At 44.1% G+C, this 19119-nt stretch overlaps 1 protein-coding gene across 1 annotated transcript in view; it reads left to right on the forward strand.

The window, feature by feature from the left end:
• The first annotated feature begins 14456 nt into the window (after positions 1-14456).
• Positions 14457-19119, forward strand: part of ADD2 (adducin 2) — a 106810-nt gene continuing 102147 nt past the window's right edge. Inside the window, exon 1 of the mRNA XM_045883764.2 lies at positions 14457-14765. The gene's annotated coding sequence lies outside the window, so the exon portion shown is untranslated. The remainder of the gene's footprint in view (positions 14766-19119) is intronic.

Consider the following 19119-nt stretch of genomic DNA (forward strand, 5'->3'; position numbering starts at 1 on the left):
AGAGAAGGAGGGAGAGGGAAAAAGAGAGAGGCAGAGGGAAAGAGAGAACCCCAAGCAGGCTCCACGCCCAACACGGAGCTGATGCAGGGCTCGACGTCACAGCCCTGAGATCATGATCTGAAACGAAATCAAGAGTTGGATGCTTGGGGCGCCTGGGTGGCTCAGTCGTTAAGTGTCTGCCTTCGGCTCAGGTCATGATCCCAGGGTACTGGGATTGAGCCCTGCATCCAGCTCCCTGCTCTGCAGGAAGCCTGCTTCTCCTTCTCCCACTCCCCTGCTTATGTTCCCTCTCTCGCTGTGTCTCTCTCTGTCAAATAAATAAATAAAATCTTAAAAAAAAAATGAGTTGGATGCTTAACTGACTGAACCACCCGGGCACCCCATTTTTTTATTGTAGAACATTTTGGTTATTTCTATATTCATTTATATTTTTTATATTATAGACACATAGTTTTCTATTTAATTCATTAGATTACCATCATAATATCATAGTATTTCATGATTTATTTTGTTATTCAGATTGTCCTCATTGTGGCCAGTGAAAGCCCCTTCAAATGGGCTATCTTCCTGCTTGACGTGTCACTATCATTTTTTGATCACTTCCTTTCTGGTAGATGTTCTGAGCTTGAGCATCATGTACTTTCCCACCCTGAGCCTTGGAATGAATCTTTCATCAAGGACACTGCATGTGTAACTCACTTCTTTCTGTGCTGTCTCCCTCATGGTGGCTCTTCTCTTCACCCCTTTTGGACTTTAGCACCTGTATTAGTTTGCTAGGGCTGCAATAACAAAATACACAGATTAAGTGGTTTAAACAACAGAAATTTGTTTCTTGCAGTTCTGGGGGTTGGAAATCTAAGACCAGGACGTTGGCAAATTTGGTTTCTTCTGAGGCCTGTCTCCTTGGCTTGCAAATGATCTTTCCTCTGCGTGTATGTGCCCCAATTTTCTCTAATAAGGATACCAGTCATATTGGATTGGTGCCTACCCTTCATTATATTTTATTTTTCTTAATTTAAATTTTAGTTAACATATAGTGCAATATTGGTTTCTGGAGTAGAATTCAGGGATTCATCATTTACATACAACACCCAGTGCTCATCACAACAGGTGGCCTCTTTAATACCCATCACCCATTTAGCCCATCTCCCCCCCCAACTCCCCTACCCTTCATTTTAACTTAATCACACCTTTTAAGGCCCTATCTCCAAATATAGTTACATTCTGAGGTATGGGGGTTAGGACTTCAACATATGAATTGTGAGGGGACATAATTCAGCCCAGAACAGCACCCATGACAAGCTGCCTGGCCATAAGAACCCTCTCCCTGGCTCTGACATTCTACTCAGGCCATCCATCACCACACACATGGACATCTACTCACTCTACTTGGACTCTGGCTCACCACGTGAGGTCACCTACACACATGCATGCCTGCTGGATTTGGCATGGACGTCTTCTCCCCATGCTACCCTGCCCCTCTGCCTGGGCACCCTTCTTACCTGGCTTGGGTCCGACTCTCCATGCCAGGTTGCCCTTCCAAAGCCCCCCTCCTGCTGATTGGACTTTACCACTTTGCACTGAGCCACCCTGCGGTGTGGCCACTTATCTGCTTGGTCTCTGACATCCTCTGACATGGCCATCTCCATGTGTGGATGCCATCCTCACCCTGCTCAGCCTCCAGCACTTCACTCAGGGCCACCGTGGATCCCCCTACCTCGCTGTGAGCTAACAACATTAGGACTGAATTGTTTAGGATGGGAAGGGGGAGGTGATTTTTTTCTCTTTGAAGTGCCTACTGTGACTATCTTTCTGGTTAGTTTTCTCCTTGTTAATAGGTTTAAATCTGAGATCCTTATTGGCATGTGGCTTGAGCAATTATTCAAAATCACTTTTTTTTTTAAGATTTTATTTATTTATTTGAGAGAGAATGAGAGAGAGCACATGAGAGGGGGGAGGGTCAGAGGGAGAAGCAGACTCCCTGCCGAGCAGGGAGCCTGATGCGGGACTCGATCCAGGGACTCCAGGATCATGACCTGAGCCGAAGGCAGTCGCTTAACCAACTGAGCCACCCAGGTGCCCTCAAAATCACTTTTAATAACTTTATAAAAGCTTGCATTTTATAACCAAGCAGGATGGAGTGAGAAGGGCCAGGGAAACAAAGCTCAGCCCGGCTTTTGTTTGTCAAACAATTCTCATAAGGGTGCAGTGCAGTTTACCTGAAGAGGTGACTGTATAGGGTTTCAGGGTCCTGGCCAGACACCCTAACTGGAAACCTGGGTGTAGCTGATGTGACTCATTGGATTGAAATGCTATGTACAGAGGGGCTCAGGATCTGGGAGGCAGGCCCCCTCCAGCTTCAGTTTGCAGGCACGGCACCAGTCTTCCTGCCCTTGGAGAGGATCTGAGGAGTGCAATCCTGGTGCTGGCAGAGATGGGCATTTTTGAGGATTTGAGGATGGGGTCAGAACAGCCTGTGCAAGATCAACAACATTCCTGAGAGGCAAAAATCCCAAATGAAGTACATAAGAATCTGCTGATGGCAGGCATGGAGATTAACTTCTCGGGCCAGAGCAGGTTCACTTGGGGACTGAATCAGCAAGTATGTGTGCAAATGGAGAGGGCCATGAGCTGTGTGCAGCCACGGCATCTGGCCTTGGTAGGAATAGGAATCAATGTCAATGTCCTGGCAAGGCTCGTTTAGAACTGGACTTTCAAGGCGTAAGATTTTGCTGTTTTGGGATTGGGCTGGGTGACAAGATGTTCCCTGACCTACTATTGTTTATTACTTTTATTTGACACCTGTGTTTATGGCTTGGGCATTTCATATCCTGCAAGGCTCTGAATTTTGTTCAGAGTTGGCTGTGATCCTATAAAGGCATGTCCCTGGACAAAGACCATCCTCAGTGTTGTGGAGTGAGATGCCAATTGTGCTGGGGTCAGAGGGGCTCTGGAAAGGAGTATGTGGATGGACATAAGTGCCTGTTATGGGGTCTGGATGTGCTGCCATCACACACTTCTAAATTTTGGCCTGTTCTGGGAGTATGCCTTGGAAGGGTTTCTGAGAGAAGGAGGCCTCTAAGGGTGGTAGATTTCCACTACCTCATCTGCAGATCGTGGTAATCTGTGTGTGAAATTAGTCACTGGGGACATTTCTTCTACTAGCATTTTAAGCTCTGAAACGAGATGGTCTAGCCAGCTAGGATGAATTCATTAGCACCCTGGGAAGGCCTTGAAGCATTTATCTCCTGTTTTCCATCTCACATTTCCCCCAGATGCTGGCTGTATGTGATAGCAAAAATTCTACCTCAGTGTGGTGGTCTAGGCTTCTTGGGAACTACATCTGTCTGTCCCAGTGTTTGCTGGTGGCCTATGGGGCCATATTCTGATGGGTTTAGCCAGCAGAGTATTTTAAAAACTTGAACTTCCTTTTGATGGGGTGGGTGCTCTCTGGTTTGTCAGCTCCACCATCCCTTGTTGCATTACAGTTTAGGCATTAAACTTTGCAGCCCTGGACCAAGAGCACTGGGACTCAGAGTGAAGGCTGCTCTAGTGGTTGTGTTGGCTCAGGATGTTACTGTGTCTTTTAAACTTTGAGGGTTTAGGGATTGGTGCCTTGATGATATGGATGCTGGTTGTTCTCCCTGGAACTTTGGAAAGGTGAGATCTGGAGCATACAAGACAGGATCCATCTAACCTTGAGTGATGCCACCCCCAATGGAGGGTGCCCCAGGCTGCGGCTACTCAGGAAGAGATTCAAGCAGCACCCAAGGAAGACTCTTGAGGCCCCATTGTGATCAGGATGAGAAGAAAATATTAGAGGAAAAATGAATTCCTTCATGAAAATAAGAGAGTGGGATTTCCTTTGTTATAACTCTCAATCTTCTGTTCCCACAGAAAAATCAATCACAAAAGTGGGTTCAGTGTAAACGTGTGAAGTTTGGTGTGTTTGACAAGCTCTCTACCTGGTATGTGCTCCTAACTCTGCCAGTGAGCCGAACATAATTCGAGAAAGCTAATAATTGCTACTTCTCTGACCTATGATGGGCCTGGTGGTTAAATTAATTGAAGTAAGTCTTCATCTATCCTAGTGGACTTCTGGAGGGAATATTTATATGAGTTTTATAAAAGGCCTATCTCATTGGTCCCACATAGATGCAGAGGAGAATTCCAAGAATTGAGTGGAAGGGTCTCTCAAAGGTAGAGGCAACACTTCTCTGCTGTGCTACTGATCTCCTTGAGACAGACTGCTCTTTGGATTAGCAGAAAGCCATCAAGTACTAGGACCACACAAGCTAGCCCCTGTGGGAAGTCAGTGTGTCCTCCCACCCTCCACCTTCTCCACTTGTTCTAATCTCTGGGTTATCCAGAATGGATTAGCAATAAAATGAATTCCAAAGACATAGTGTTAAAGGTAGATCTTCCAGTGGGAGGGTAGGGGCTATAAATACAACTTATTTATTTTGGGGAAGTCTTCTGGTCCTCTTTGGATCACTCCTTTCCTTTTTGGAAGACTTTTGTCCCCAAGAATGTGTCCTTCCAGCAACACCAGTGTGGAAGACGGGCCTTGGGCATCGGCCTCGTTGGGGTATTCCGAGGTGAGAAGAATGTAGGAGTAGAGTTTTCCTGCATCATACAATTTGCATCAGGTCCCCAAGGGAAGAGACAGACCATATGGGACTTGGTGGCCAAAGCCCTATTCATAATAAAGGAGCTCATTTGCTGGAAGATCATCTGTGCAGCTCTCCCTGTAGACATGAGATGGCAAGGCTATGGTCACAATGCTGAGTTCTGATCTCTGGGTCCTGACTGGACTTTCACATACCAAGGCAGGATTGACAATTATGAGCACAATTTAGATGGGAAGAAATGTAACTTTCTACATTGAATTCTACTTTTAAAAACCCAGTAAGACCCTATGACTCAGATTGTGGGAAGACTGGTTTACCCCATTAAGGGTAAATACTTCTTTGAGTAAATACTGTATCTGTTTAATGTTCAGAATCCCTATGGGGCTTTTTTGTGTCTTACGCCAGCTCCCCTAGGAGATCCTCTTGTCCTCCTTTAGGTACAGCAAGGAGCGTATGTATTATGCAGACTGGAATGGGAATGCTCATGTGATTTTTCCCAGCTAGTCCTTGGAACCCCTGGCCACGGATGTCCATGGCCCCACTGTGGCTTCTCTTCTCTAGGCCAGGCTTGCTGGGCCTTCTCCCTTTAGAACCCAGGCATCTTCTGGTCTCCCTGACTTTCCCATTCCCAGATGGGCTATGCAGCTACCCTCAGGCACATACTTGATGACGTCCCTCAGCCATGTGGTCACTAAACTCCTGTGAGAGGCTATATCCCATGAAGTGGGTACAAATCCTTGTTTTGCTCAGATTCTTCTTTGCCTTTCTTGGGTTATGTTCCCTTATGTAACTCTTCCCTATCCCTGGGTCAAGGCCCAGGATGGTGTGGTGTAGGACCCCTTCCAAGGGATCAAGCAGCTTCTACAAACTAGTTCTATCCCCTCTGAATAACTACTTCCTGCTGTTTCAACTTTCCACTCCATTTTTGGTTGTAGGAAATCTTCCCCACATCATATCTTGCCTCCTCCCTGCTTTGTGACCACCTGAGCTGCCATCTGAGCTCTGGCCCACCAGAATCCACATGTTTATTCTCCCTTTCAACAAAGTCAGCTTCTTTCAAATGAGAGCCTTGCTTTTCAGACTATTGTTGCTGGGAACTAAAATCTGAAGCTGAGTGAGTGAGGGCTTCTGGTTGGTATCTATCTACCTCTTTCCCTGTCCTCAAGCCTTGGCTCAGTGGGTGGAGGGAAAGGTACGTTGGATAATATGACAAACCATGCAGCTATACAACCAACAACAGTAGTATGCCCACCTTATCAGAGGGGCTGAGTAGGAAGCTGAATCTCTTTTTCAGACTACTCTCTTCCTGGACCCTCAACTATTCAGATGAGGCCGACAGGCTTTTTTTTTTTTTTTTTAATGAACTGTGAGAATAAAGCAACATCAATAATTTTCAGCAAGTTTTCATATTCTGATACTTAAATATTACATATCTGTAATTTTCTGGCTAATACTTAAAACCAAACTAAGACAATGATCTATAATACACTAGACTCTAGGCTATAGGATCAAATTATCCTTTAATTCTTTGGGTAAACCCAGCAATACCTGAATTTGTCTCTTGGGTTTAACACACTCTGGATATGTGAAAATTTTTAAAAAATTTAAATGAAACTTTTAAAGCTAAATTGGAACTCAAAATGTTAGCTTAATCATGTATATAGTGGAAAGACTTGATCAAGATCAGGAAAGTTATTAATACTTATTTTGTGCTGGGCACTATTCCTGGTGGCGTATACATATTATTTAATTTTCATGACCACCCTGTGCTGTATAATTATATTCATTTTACACGTCAGGAAACTAGAAAACCAAAGTTAAGGAACTTGCCCAATATCCATTGGGTCAGTGAAGGATGGAATCAGGGCATGTGGGTAATAGTGTTAAACTCTTCACTGCCTTTCATTCTAACAAAACTCACCCTTGAAATATAAATAAGACTGGACTAGGAAATAAGTAAATGTGTTTTTATAACCTGAATTAAAGCATGTGACTATACTACTTTATTATTCACAGTGACTGATTGGAGTGACTTTGTTTTTCATCATGGGTTTTTTTCTTCAAGTTGAGATTTCAGAATATTAAGACCCAAAATGATCTTACCATCTTAGTAAAAACACTGATGGAAATATACTAAAATGCTTCCAAAATTTTTTCTTATACAACTGAATTAAGAAATTATCGCAGGTGTATACCACTGTGTGTTCTGTTTCTTCTTATTCTATCATTGACATGTAGTTTTTATTACAAGTTTTAATCGTCCATTAAATGGAATGGTTTTTTCTTTTTTTTTTAAGATTTTATTTATTTATTTGAGAGAGAGAATGAGATAGAGAGCATGAGAGGGGGGAGGGTCAGAGGGAGAAGCAGACTCCCTGCTGCGCAGGGAGTCTGATGCGGGACTCAATCCCGGGACTCCAGGATCATGACCTGAGCCGAAGGCAGTCACTTAACCAACTGAGCCACCCAGGCGCCCAAATGGAATGGTTTTCTAATTTTTGGACATTTAAGTTATGTTCAGTATTTTATTCTCATAAACATGGCAAATAGCCTGATGTGTTTATCTCTTTCTCTTTTTTTTAGGATAGATTCCTAGAAGTCGAAGTTCTGAGTCACAGGTAGGTTCAATCTATGACTTGATGCATGGGGCCACTTTATAATACCGCCAGCTCTTAAGTGCCGATTTCACTATATCCTGGCTAACAGTGGGATCTATTAAAATGATAGAATTTTAATAGGTAAAAAATGGTATCTTTCAATTTAAACAGCTTTGATTACTAATGAAACATTTCTTACATAGCTCTTTTGGGAACTGTTTTTATCGTTTAGCCATTTATAAGGGACTTTCTTCTCTGTTACAGGCTCCCCCAAATATGAAAAGTGAAAAGGCCAGCCCAGGGCTACCTTCTAGAGACAAATAAATGCAGTCTTGAAAGTTTTAAAGTCTCTTAAAAAAATTGTGATAATTCAAAGTTTAACAATTACCCTTTAAATGGCCTTACTTGTCACACATCTATTGAACTCTTTTTCCTTAATCTCATGCTTTGAAGAAGTAGACTTCAGGGTCTTCAGCCTTCATGCTTATCCCTCAACCCCTATGCAGCTTCCATCCTCATCCTTTCAGGACTTATATCTAATATCTTTCATTCTGTCTGTTTTCATTGCTTGAGGAAGAAGTGCCTATTACCCTTCCTGGGGAAATTAAACTTTAATAGGAATGTAAACTTAAGCTAGAAGAGTATGGAGTGGGAGGCATTGGCCACTGGCAGTGACAATTTTCAAGGCTGTCTAAATACCCAGCTAAGGCCACAAGGCACCTTGAGCATGGAGACAGTCTTCATCTTTATAACAATTGCTCACAAAGAGCTAGCACTTAATTTATGCCGTATCTGTTCCCATACCTTATATGTTAGTTGTTCTCAAAACAGTCCTATGAGATAGACCTGAGGATCTCTGTTGTACAGGTGGAGAAACCAAGGCACAGAAAGTGTATATCTGCTTGGGCTGACATAATATAAATCCTGTACTGGGTGGCTTAAACAACTGTATAACAGTTCTGGAGGCTGAGGAGTCCAAGATCAGGATCAGAAGGGTTTTGGTTTCTGGTGAGGTTGCTCTTCCTGGTTTGCAGACTTCTTTCTGTGGCCTCACATGGTAGGGTGGGGGTGGGTGGAGAGAATGAGCAGTGTGTGCATGAGTGGGTAAACTCTTGTCTCCCTTCCTCTTATAAGGACACCAGTCCTATTGGATTAAGGGACCCAACCTTATGACCTCATTTAACCCTAACAACCACCTGAAAGCCCTATCTCCAAGTACAGTCACGCTGGGGGGTTAGGCTTCAACATATGAATCTGGTTGGAGGGGGGAGGGGGACAGAATTCAGTCCATGGCTTTTGGCCCCTGACTCCAAAAGTTCATTGCCCTTAACACATGCAAAATACATTTATTTCATCTCAACAGCCCCAAAAGTCTTAACTTGTTCCAGCATGAGTTCTAAAGTCTGAAGTTCAAAGTCTCATCTAAATATCATCTAAATCATGTATGGGTGAGAGTTGAGGTATGATTCATCCTGAGGTGAAATTCTCTTCTAGCCATGAGCCTGTGAAACCAGACAAATTATGTGCTTCCAAAATACAATGGTGAGCAGGCATAGGACAGACATTCCCATTCCAAAGGGAAGAAATCAGAAAAAAGAAAGGAGTGATGGGTTCCAGGCAATTCCCAAACCAAGCAAGGCAAATTCCATTATTATCTTAAGCCTTATGTACTCTTTGGCTCAGTGTCCTACCTTCCAGGCCCACTGTGGTGGAAGCATCACCCCACACAACTCTGCAGTGGCCCTGCCCTTTGAAGCCAGGAGGAAACCAACTTGACCCCTGGGCCTGTGGTTGGAATGGCAGCCCTGATGATCTCTGAATTGTCTTCGGGGTCATTCCTCCCTTTTCTGGAAGAGCAGTGCACATTTGCAACTGGATAGCTTTGTGGTCTCATCCTATAGGATCCAAGAAATTTGACAACCTTCCTTCATTCTGTCCTGCTTTTTCTGTCCCTTTTAGTTCAAACCAATACTGTCTTTGTTGGAAAAACCCATCTCTTTTCCTAGCCTCTGTTAAGATGGCTGATTAGGTCCATGAGTTACACTCTATGACCTCTTTATCAAATGGTTATTCAGCCATACCCTTAGTGCTCTCTTCAGAACAAGTTTTTTCACTTTCTGCAATGTAGGTGGGCTGAGAATTTTCCCAGTCTTCAAGCTCTGGTTCCTTTGTGTTTAATGATTCTTCCTTTAATTCATCTCTCCTCTTGTATTTTACCATAAGCAGTAAGAAGGACCCTAGTTACACTTTCACTATTTTGCTTAGAAATCTCCTCTGTTAAATATCTAATTTTATCACTTGTAAGTTCTACCTTCTACAAAATACTAGGACACCATTTAAGCGAGTTCTCTGCCACTTTATAATAAGGATTTCATTTCCTCTGGAGTCTGGGGCCTTTCCACCAGTTGTGTGTGCTGCTTTACCACCCCGCTCTGTGTGGCTCTTCCCTCTGTGGCCGGGGTTATGGCTGCTGGTTTTCTCATTCTGATCAGTAATAACTGCACTGTAAGTACTTACACTTGGTATGCTATTTTGTCTGCACGACAATCCTGGGTGGTAGGAGACTTAGTTTTCTAGGGTTGCCATAACAAAGTAGCGTAGACTGGGTGGCTTGAACAACAGAAGTTTACCTGAGATCAGGAAATCAGGGTGTCAGCAGAGTTGGTTTTCCTCTCCTTGGCTGTTGGTGGTTGACTTCACATGGTCTTCCCTCTGTGCCAGTTGTGTCCACATTTCCTCTTATAAATATACCCGTCCTATTGGATTAGGACCTATCCACATCACTGAATTTTTTAATCTTTTAATTATCTCATTAATTTATCCCAGTTATCTCTTTGAAGACCCCATCCCCAAATATAGTCACATTCTGAGGTTCTGGAGGTTAGGACTTCAACATAGCAATTGGCAACAGCGGGGAGGTAGGAGTAGCACAGTTCAGCCCATAGCGGAGGGCAAGGGCTTTTACCCTTACTTTACAGCTAGGAAGTGGGACCCGGGGTCAGTTTTTCCTTGGTCCACACAGTCACTAGGACTGAGACTGGAGCCCTAGGCACTAGACTCCCAGTTCATTTTCTTTTCACAGCAGGCCTGAGCCACAGGGTTTGCTGAACTTTCGCTTGTTCGGAGAGGGCCATCTTCAGGAAACCTAGACTTAGAATTTATCATTGGTCTTGCTTTGAAAGCACTGTCTTTCCCCTCTCTCTCTTGTCTTAAATTTGGTTTCCCTAAAAGTAGGCCATGATTTATAGTTTATATGGGAGACAAACCCAGGAATTACCAGTAGGGGAGTGTGGAAGTAACATAGGGAAGAAAAGCCAGACTATGAAAGATGCATGACTGAGCAGGTTACTGCTGTGGGCCACTGGGGCTCAGTCCTGCTGAGGCACTCTGGGAGACTATGTACAACACGCTTCAGAGGTGTCCTTCCAACACTTAGGAATGAGGGAGCTAGGTTGTTCATCAACCCCGATGGTCATTGTTTGAGAGCTGATCCTCTGGGGTGTCAATCCCTCCAGCACCTCTGACATGCCCTGGGGAAGGCCACTGATAAGTATGCCTGTGCCTGGAGGGTGCTAAGGCACTGTATTAGTTACCTATTGCTGTGTAACAAATTACCACAAACATAGCAACTTAACACATTCATTATCTCACCGTTTCAGTGGATCAGGAGTCACACCTGCGCATGGCTTAGCTGGGTCCTCTGCTTTAAGCTCACTCTCAAGGCAGAAATCAAGGTGTTAGTCTGGGCTGGGGTCTCAGCTGAAGGCTTGACTGGGGAAGGATCTGCTTCCAACTTCATTTCCTCTAGAACTTTTGGACTGATGACCTCAGTTTCTAGCTGGGTGTTGGCCAGGTGTCACCTTCAGTTCCTTGCTATGTAGGTCTTCCTAGCATTGCTACTTAATTAATCAAAGCATACAAACCAGGAAGGCAATCAAGAAAGTCAGCAAGATGGAGAATCTTATGTAAGGCAATCGTAGAAGTGACATCCCATCCCCTTTGCTATATTCTTTTTTTTTTTTTTAAGATTTTATTTATTTGACAGGGAACACAAGCAGGGGGAGTGGGAGAGGGAGAAGCAGGCTTCCTGTGGAGCAGGGAGCCCGATGCGGGGCTCAATGCAGGGCTCAATCCCAGGACTCGGGCTCAATCCCAGGACCCTGAGATCATGACCTGAGCAGAAGGCAGATGCTTAACAATTGAGCCACTCAGGTGCCCCGCCTCCCTTTGCTGTATTCTGTTGGTTAGGAGCAAGTCACAGGTCCTGCCACACCTAAGGGGAGGGGATTACACAAGGATGTGACTACCAGGAGGTGGACGCACTGCGGGTGTCTGTTACACTCCCATCTGCTAACTTCAGAAGTTATTGCTGACCAGAAACATCTTTTATCAAGAGACATCGGGATCAGAAATAATTTTATTGCAGGGGCGCCTGGGTGGCTCAGTCATTAAGCGTCTGCCTTTGGCTCAGGTCATGATCCCAGGGTCCTGGGATTGAGCCCTGCATCGGGCTCCCTGCTCAGCGGGAAGCCTGCTTCTCCCTCTCCCACTCCCCCTGTTTGTGTTCCCTCTCTTGCTGTGTCTCTCTCTGTCAAATAAATAAATAAAATAAAAATAATTTTATTGCAAATCAGAAAATCTAATTTTAAACTACCTGGTCATTGGGGGCTAGTCAGATGTGATTTTCTGGGCCTGACATGGAGTCTTCTGTGCTTTCCTTTCCCTAGTTAAGGGCTAAGCATCTTGGGTTTTTGGTGATGGGGACTCTGAATTCTCGTGATCTTCCTGTGGAGCCAACTGCCGTTCTTGTTCCTTTTGTAGGATTTCAAAGTGAATTTGGAATTGAGTGAGAACTTCAGGAACTTCAACTAAAATTCCATATAGGCTATTAATATGGAAATTTATATATTGAAATTTTGCTTCCTATCTGATATCAGAACAATTCCTAAAGCCACAGGATGACACTAATCTTTCCAGCACTTGTCACATTCAGATGGCATGTAAGAGAAGCTGGAGGATTTTTTTTTTTTTTTAAAGACTGATGACTGGAGGGGAAGAATCATTTTTTTGGGAAAAGAATATATCAGCCTTATCAACTTTATCAGTGTTTTGTACTAGTTCTGCATTTTAAATTAAATTTTTTTTTTTTTTTTTGGTCTCCTGCCAGAAGCCATGTGCAGGGTAGTGGTTAGGGCTTATAAGCTCTGGGGCCATACTGTGTGAGTTTGAATCCTTGCCCAGCCACCCACTAGCTGTGTGACCTTGGGCAGGTTACCTAACCTCTCTGTGTGTCAGTCTCTTCAACTGTAAAATGGGGGTAATAATAGTACTGTCCTTATGGAGTTCTTGTGAGGATTAAATGAATAAAAATGCATGTAAAGCCCTCAGAACAGTGGCAGGAGCCAACAAGAGTTTGCAATTACTAGTTTGAGAAAGTTAAATAAAACATCAGGAAGAGAAATTTTTGAGTGATGGAGATGACTAAGGGGATTTATGAAGCCTGCTATTTCTGGACTAAACAAAAATTCTCTATTCCCTTTTTGGGTTCTATTTCAGAAAAAGGCCCACCATGACTATGATTTCAGGGTTCTGGAGAAGATGTTCCTGACTCCCTAGGTATCATCACTCAGCACCAATAATGCATAGCCACCTGAAGTGTCTCAATAAACACATGACTTCCTGGTTCTGGCCAGACAGACCTTGGGTCCTGGTGGCTCAGCTGCTTATAATTTTAGCAGGTTTTGACAGGAGAATGGGGAAAGGGCTTGTGGACTCAGCAATTCTGAAAGTGAAATGGGAGTGAATGAGGAGCTCTGGGTAGGAAAGGAGGGGATAGAGACTGGGGGATGGAGAGGTTGGGAGAGCTAGAGCAGAAAGACACAACTTCCTCTGGCATCTGAGATGGAATATTTGCCAGTTCTAGGGTGGTTGTGGTGGGCATTTTCTCTTTTTCCACATCAGTAGTAGTTCACATAGAGTGGCATTTCTTAAATGTCAGTGTGCAAAGGAATTACCAGGGATACTTGTTAAAAAATAAACTTCCTAGGCCCACCTCCAGAGATTCTGATTCTGCAGCAGCACTGTGGTGGAGTCAGGTGATTTTTATGGGAGCGTCTAAAGGTGGTGATGGCCCCAGAATCTAAAAGGAGCAGAGGGGCCATGATCTGGTTGGGGAAAGTGACCAGGGGCTTTTCTGGAAGCCATACTTGCCCTGCAATCAACATTTTAAAAAAGCACGTAGAGTGGATGCTGATTTGGGGAAGCTGGTGGAGCTTATGGGGGTCTGAAGTCCAAGCTACCACTTGACATTCCTACTCTGAGGGCATATTGAGAAACACTGTCAGAAAGTACAAGTGGAAGATGCTTTAAGTACACTGTCATTTTACAGACTAAGACAATAATGCCCAGAAAGCTTAAGTGACTTCATCAAAGTCACACAGCTAGTTAATGGCAGGTCTGAGACTGTAATCAAGGATTCTGGTTCTCCACCCAGTTCCCTTATTCACTAAACACCTGTTCCCTCTGGGATGAGGAGAGGGGTGAGAGGAGGAAGTAATGAGAATTGGAGGGAGCTGGGCTCACAGTCCCAGACCGCAGCACAACAACAAAAATTTTGCTCTAGTTGAAGATGGAGTCAGAATTAGGATAATTTTGACTCAGAATTCAATGGCCAATAATTGCTATTAAAATCCCTAATAGCGGGGCGCCTGGGTGGCTCAGTTGGTTAAGCGACTGCCTTCGGCTCAGGTCATGATCCTGGAGTCCTTGGATCGAGTCCCGCATCGGGCTCTCGGCTCGGCAGGGAGTCTGCTTCTCCCTCTGACCCTCCCCCCTCTCATGCTCTCTATCTCATTCTCTCTTAAATAAATAAATAAAATCTTTTAAAAAAAAATCCCTAATAGTTAATTTTCTAAAGGCAGATGTCCTTCCCAGACAATAAATATTCCATGTGTAAGACTTCTTTTTTTAATCCCAGGGAAGATATAGCGTTTAAGGAAGCTCACGTTTCAGATTTTCTTCCTAGTAACAAAATCCTCATATTAGCTCTTGGCTCTTGCGGGCAGTTGGTAGTGCCGGAGTGGACGTGGGCAGAGGCCGGGCGGCGGGACTGCGGGTGGGGGCGCACTGCAGCACCGCGGCCCTGGGGCAGCCGGGCAGCGGCCCGCTAGAGGGGGCGCTGTGGGCGCCGCCAAGCGTCCTTTTGTCAGCGCGCACGGCCAAGAGAGCTCTCATTTCCTCCCAGCCTCGTGCGGGAAATGGATTTAATTCCGACGGCAGGGCTGTAAGGGGCGAGCGGGAACGAAAGCCTTTTGTCAAGGAGTAGCAGCCTCTGTTGTCTGTAATTACCACTGACGCGGAGAAGCTGCATTGCTGGTGGAATTCCAGGCAGCTCTGACAAGTGTGGGGCTGCAGGATGGGAAGAAAACATTGCTCTGCAGATTAGCTGGGTGCATTTATTAAGCAGACACCCAAAGGAAAAGACAACAAAGCAAAACAACAGTGGAAGACCAGGGATGGATAAGATGCTGTGCCGGAGGTAAGCCCGTCTTGGGAGTGGGCATCGTGGCTTGCCTTGGTTTTGTTTCTTTTAATGGAATTTGAGACCCCCTACAGCATCCCTCCACTGTGCGCGAGCTGGTTGGTCCCGATTGGCGAGCGTCTGCTAGTGTGTGTGTGTCTGTGATGCAGCCCTTCCCCGCGGCTGTGTGTTTTGTGCCTAAAGGTTTCTCTTGACGATGTAACATTGGAGGTTCTTCGGAAAGCGGGGCTGAGTAGCCCTGGCCTCTGCGAGGGGATGGTCGGGCGTACTCGCTCCGAGCGCCACGCCTGACAGGTGGGGCTTTCTTCTTGGTCAGGGCTGGTGGGTGGCAAGCGTCGCCTCACGGGGGCTGCCCCTCCCCTCCCTTCCCTTCCGGCTCGGCCGCCGCCCTCCAGGGGAGCGGTGTGGGGTGCTCAGCGGCCTGGGCGCGTCCCCCGGGCGTCGTCAAGGCTCGAGGCGGGGCGCTCTGCCGCAGCTGCGGGGCCGCAGGTGCGGCATCGGCAGCCGCCTGCATTTGGAGCAGGGGAGCTGGCACGTGAGCGGGTCCCAGTGGATCTGGATTTTTATGCCACTCCACCACTTTGGAGGGAAAAAAGGCCACTGTCCCCAAGAGGTCCTGCCAGTGTGTTCCTCTCTTAGCTTTCTTCTCCCCTCCCCTCTCTTTTCCTGCCTCTTCTTTCCCCGCCCCCGCCCCCATCCCCGGGTTGGAGGCCACCCTTGGTCTGGGAGGCCGGGTGGGGTGGGGGTGGGCCGCGTCTGCCAGTTTTGAAATCACCACCACTGAGCTACAAGGTGTTAGGTTAGGGGGAGTGGGGGCGGGGCAGACTGCTTTAGGATGCCGATCAGGCGCTCTGTCTAGCCTATTGTCTTGCTTTTTCTCCCCCTTCCTTTTCGTCTGTAATCTCCACCCCTTGCCAAAGAGAGGGAGAAAGAAAGACTGAAAGCCCCAGGAGAGAGAGAGCGAGAGAGAGAAAGAGAAGGAAAGGGGGGGGGGAACCCAGCCCACACCCTATCAAATTCTTTTAAAAATTGTCATTTATCTGTGACACATGATTATTACCCATCTGTTTCTTTACACCCACTCTTCCCTCTTGCAGTTTGTTGTCTAAGGTTCAACTGGCTGAAATGAGCCTTATTAATAATAGAAATCAAATCTCAGTTTGCTAAATGGACATTTTGTTCTTTCTGACTAAGCCCAAAGGAAGGGTTGATATGACATCCTGGCGTGAGCAAGTGATTGGAGAGGGTAGACCCACCTCCTTTCACATCTAGTGTGTGGGTCTAGTTAAGGTACACGAGATGCATGTTTAACTTGTACAGTAGGGGTGGTGTCTTTAAAGGGATTTAAATATTGGGTTTCATTTTAAGAGAGAATTGGCCAACATTCGAAGTGAAAGTGCTTTAAATTAATAAAAGCAGATAACTGAAGTTTCAGACTTGCAAGTCACTCTGGCCACTAGCATATGAATAGTATATGTTAGAGATTTAACAGAGGGATTTAGACCATTTAATATTTTTGCTTTATAGTGTTCTACCTTCATTCTGTAAAGCGATCAGACTTTTGTCAGTGTGTATGGACCAGGATCTTGCCCAGCCCTGCTTCTTCCCCCACCCCTGTCCACTTTTCGTCTCCCCAACCCCAATAGCAAATCTTTTATTATTATTGTAATTTCAATATATTTTGGAGAACCACTAAAGATAAATCGTTCTTTGATCCCAAATCCATACATTTTTGTGGGAAGCCATATATTCTTTCTTGTCCAATTGCCTAGCCTTATTAGAAATTTGCTTGTTACATACAAAATATATAACACTGCCTGAAATGACGCACCTTATGGTGTAGTTTCTGGGCTTGGGTTGAATTGGCTTTAAGCATTAGGATGGTGCTAGAATTAGCAAATCACAGCTATTCTTTAAGAGTTTACAGGTGATCAAATATGTTTGTTGGGACAGAGTTTAGTGTTAAGGTTTTAAATGTATGTTTAAAAGACTTTGATAAATATATTTACCACCTACCTTGTTCTACAAGGAATCTAAGACAGTTTATCGGGCTTCATAAAACATAGCAAGGGAGACTAACTTAGAAGTAAATAAGAAAGAAAAGAGAAGACTAAGGGTAGAGATATAAAATGGTATTAAGAATGAAGCTAATACAAAAATACAAGCATAAGACCCTCTACACTTGGTACGAAGGTAAACAAATCCAGCTCTAAACTTTCCAGGATCTCATGGAAAAAGGAGAACTGACCAGCCCATGACTCATATGTTTTCTTTATTCATTGACTCATTCACCCATTTGTTCATTTAACAAACACTCAGTGAGGACCTAATATGTGCTGGGTTCTGTGAAGGGTGCAGGGACAGACATGGTCTCTGTCCTGACAGCAGTTACAGATGAATGTGAGGAACTGACATTCATCAAGGAAACCCTGTAAATGAATGTATAATTACAGATCGTGCCAAGAGCCGTGCAGAAAAAGTATGAAAACACAAAATGTCACATGTCCAGAACATAAAACAAAAAATGAAAACTTCTTAAGTGAAGCACAATTCTTGATTCTAAGAGCAGAAAGGAACTCTTCACAAATATGATAGTGTTTGGAATGATGTCTTCAATCATGTTCTTGTCAGACACAAGGAGGGTTTCATACTGCTGTTTTTAAAGTGTTCCTCAGTGTGAGCTTATATCACTCATGGGTCTCTCAGACCACTGGGGTTCTGGGGATATATACATTTTGAGGAATCTGTGTCTTCTCTAAAATTAGCAGTTTTACTTCAGTGATAATCTTAAATAATAATAAAAATGTGTTCTGGATTATCTTGATGGCAACTCCAAAGCCAATGGTGGGGCCTGTATTTGCCTCTGTATCTTCCCATGTGAGCCAAGGGCAGGCCTGGTGGCTCAGGTTATGAGGCAGAGAGGAGTTTAGTTAGAGGTACATGGAGAGAATGATGAGTCCACACAGGGCACAGGCTCATCAGACTCAAAAGAACAATTCCTGGGATCAGCACTATATTGGCAAGGAATGATGCTCTCATGCTAGTTGCACCTTCATATGCACAAGTTGCAGCAACTTATTAGCAGCAGGTGATGTAGTGAAAACACAGTGACAGAGTTGCTGTTGCTGGTTTCAGCAATAATTGGATTAGATCTACATTTAATGCAGATTTGGTAACCCCCGATAACTACCTTATGTCCAAAGCAATGAGACGAGTAATTTGGTGTAATGATTGAGTGGAGCCAGACTGTCTGACTTCAAATTCATTTTTTTACTTACTAGCTGTGAAACTTGGGCAAGTTACTCAATCTCTCTGATCCTCAGTTTCTTCTTTTGATGATATGGAGATAAATATGTGGTATTGATTTCATCATGATATTAAAAGGATTAGAGTTACTACATGTGAAAGACTTGGAGCATAGTGTAAAGTTCAATAGATGTTGGTCATTACTATGATTTTTATTATTATGAAATGGCACCCACTTATGTAGGCATCTCAGGATGGGTTTTAGTAAAATTTTAAATTATGGTACCTAATTATCTTCAATGTAGCAAACACATTTTTGAGGTTATTAATATTGTTTTGCACACATGCTTTATAAGTTGTCTGCATTAGTATTGTTGAAGCCAAAATTCAGATAGTGATAACACATAGCAACTAGACTGAGACTATATCTTTCTGTTGTTAAACCCAAAATGGTGTTTTAATTCCAGCAAAACAATATTGTCTGTTGCAGGAAGTTAATTTTGTTAGTTTGGCGTTTTAAAGTTTTATAGTTACATTTATTTGTTTATTTGTTTATTGTAAATTGATTTTGGCATTTTGGTTATATAAAAGCTATAATGCCTGGATGTTTATAACTGTTTTTTTTTTTTTTAAGATTTTATTTATTTATTTGACAGATACATAGCAAGAGAGGGAACACAAGCAGGGGGAGTGGGAGAGGGAGAAGCAGGCTTCCCACTGAGCAGAGAGCCTGATGCGGGGCTCGATCCCAGTACCCTGGGATCATGACCTGAGCCGAAGGCAGACGCTTAACTACTGAGCCACCCAGGCGCCCCTATAACTGGTCTTTATGAGTGTACGTATTTAAGTTACATTTTAATAAAAGTGACTTAGGTCAGCCTGGGTCCATAAGAAATTTTTTTCTTCAAAAGAGATTTTTGGGTAGTTTAAGCATTTTTGGACTGTGTACAAGGACATACCCAAGATGCTTGGAGTAGAATTTCGAATCTGTAGAAGAGAGATTGGAGCCCTAATATTTTACTCTATATACCTTAAGTACCATAGTTTTAGCTTGAAAGAATTTTAAGACAGTAATACCAAAAACTGCCTCTGTTTACAACAACAA

Source organism: Mirounga angustirostris, unplaced genomic scaffold (assembly GCF_029215605.1).
Source record: "Mirounga angustirostris isolate CCGP_5_RB_7025 unplaced genomic scaffold, mMirAng1.0.hap1 SCAF_10, whole genome shotgun sequence".
In the NCBI taxonomy this organism is placed as follows: Eukaryota; Metazoa; Chordata; class Mammalia; order Carnivora; family Phocidae; genus Mirounga; species Mirounga angustirostris.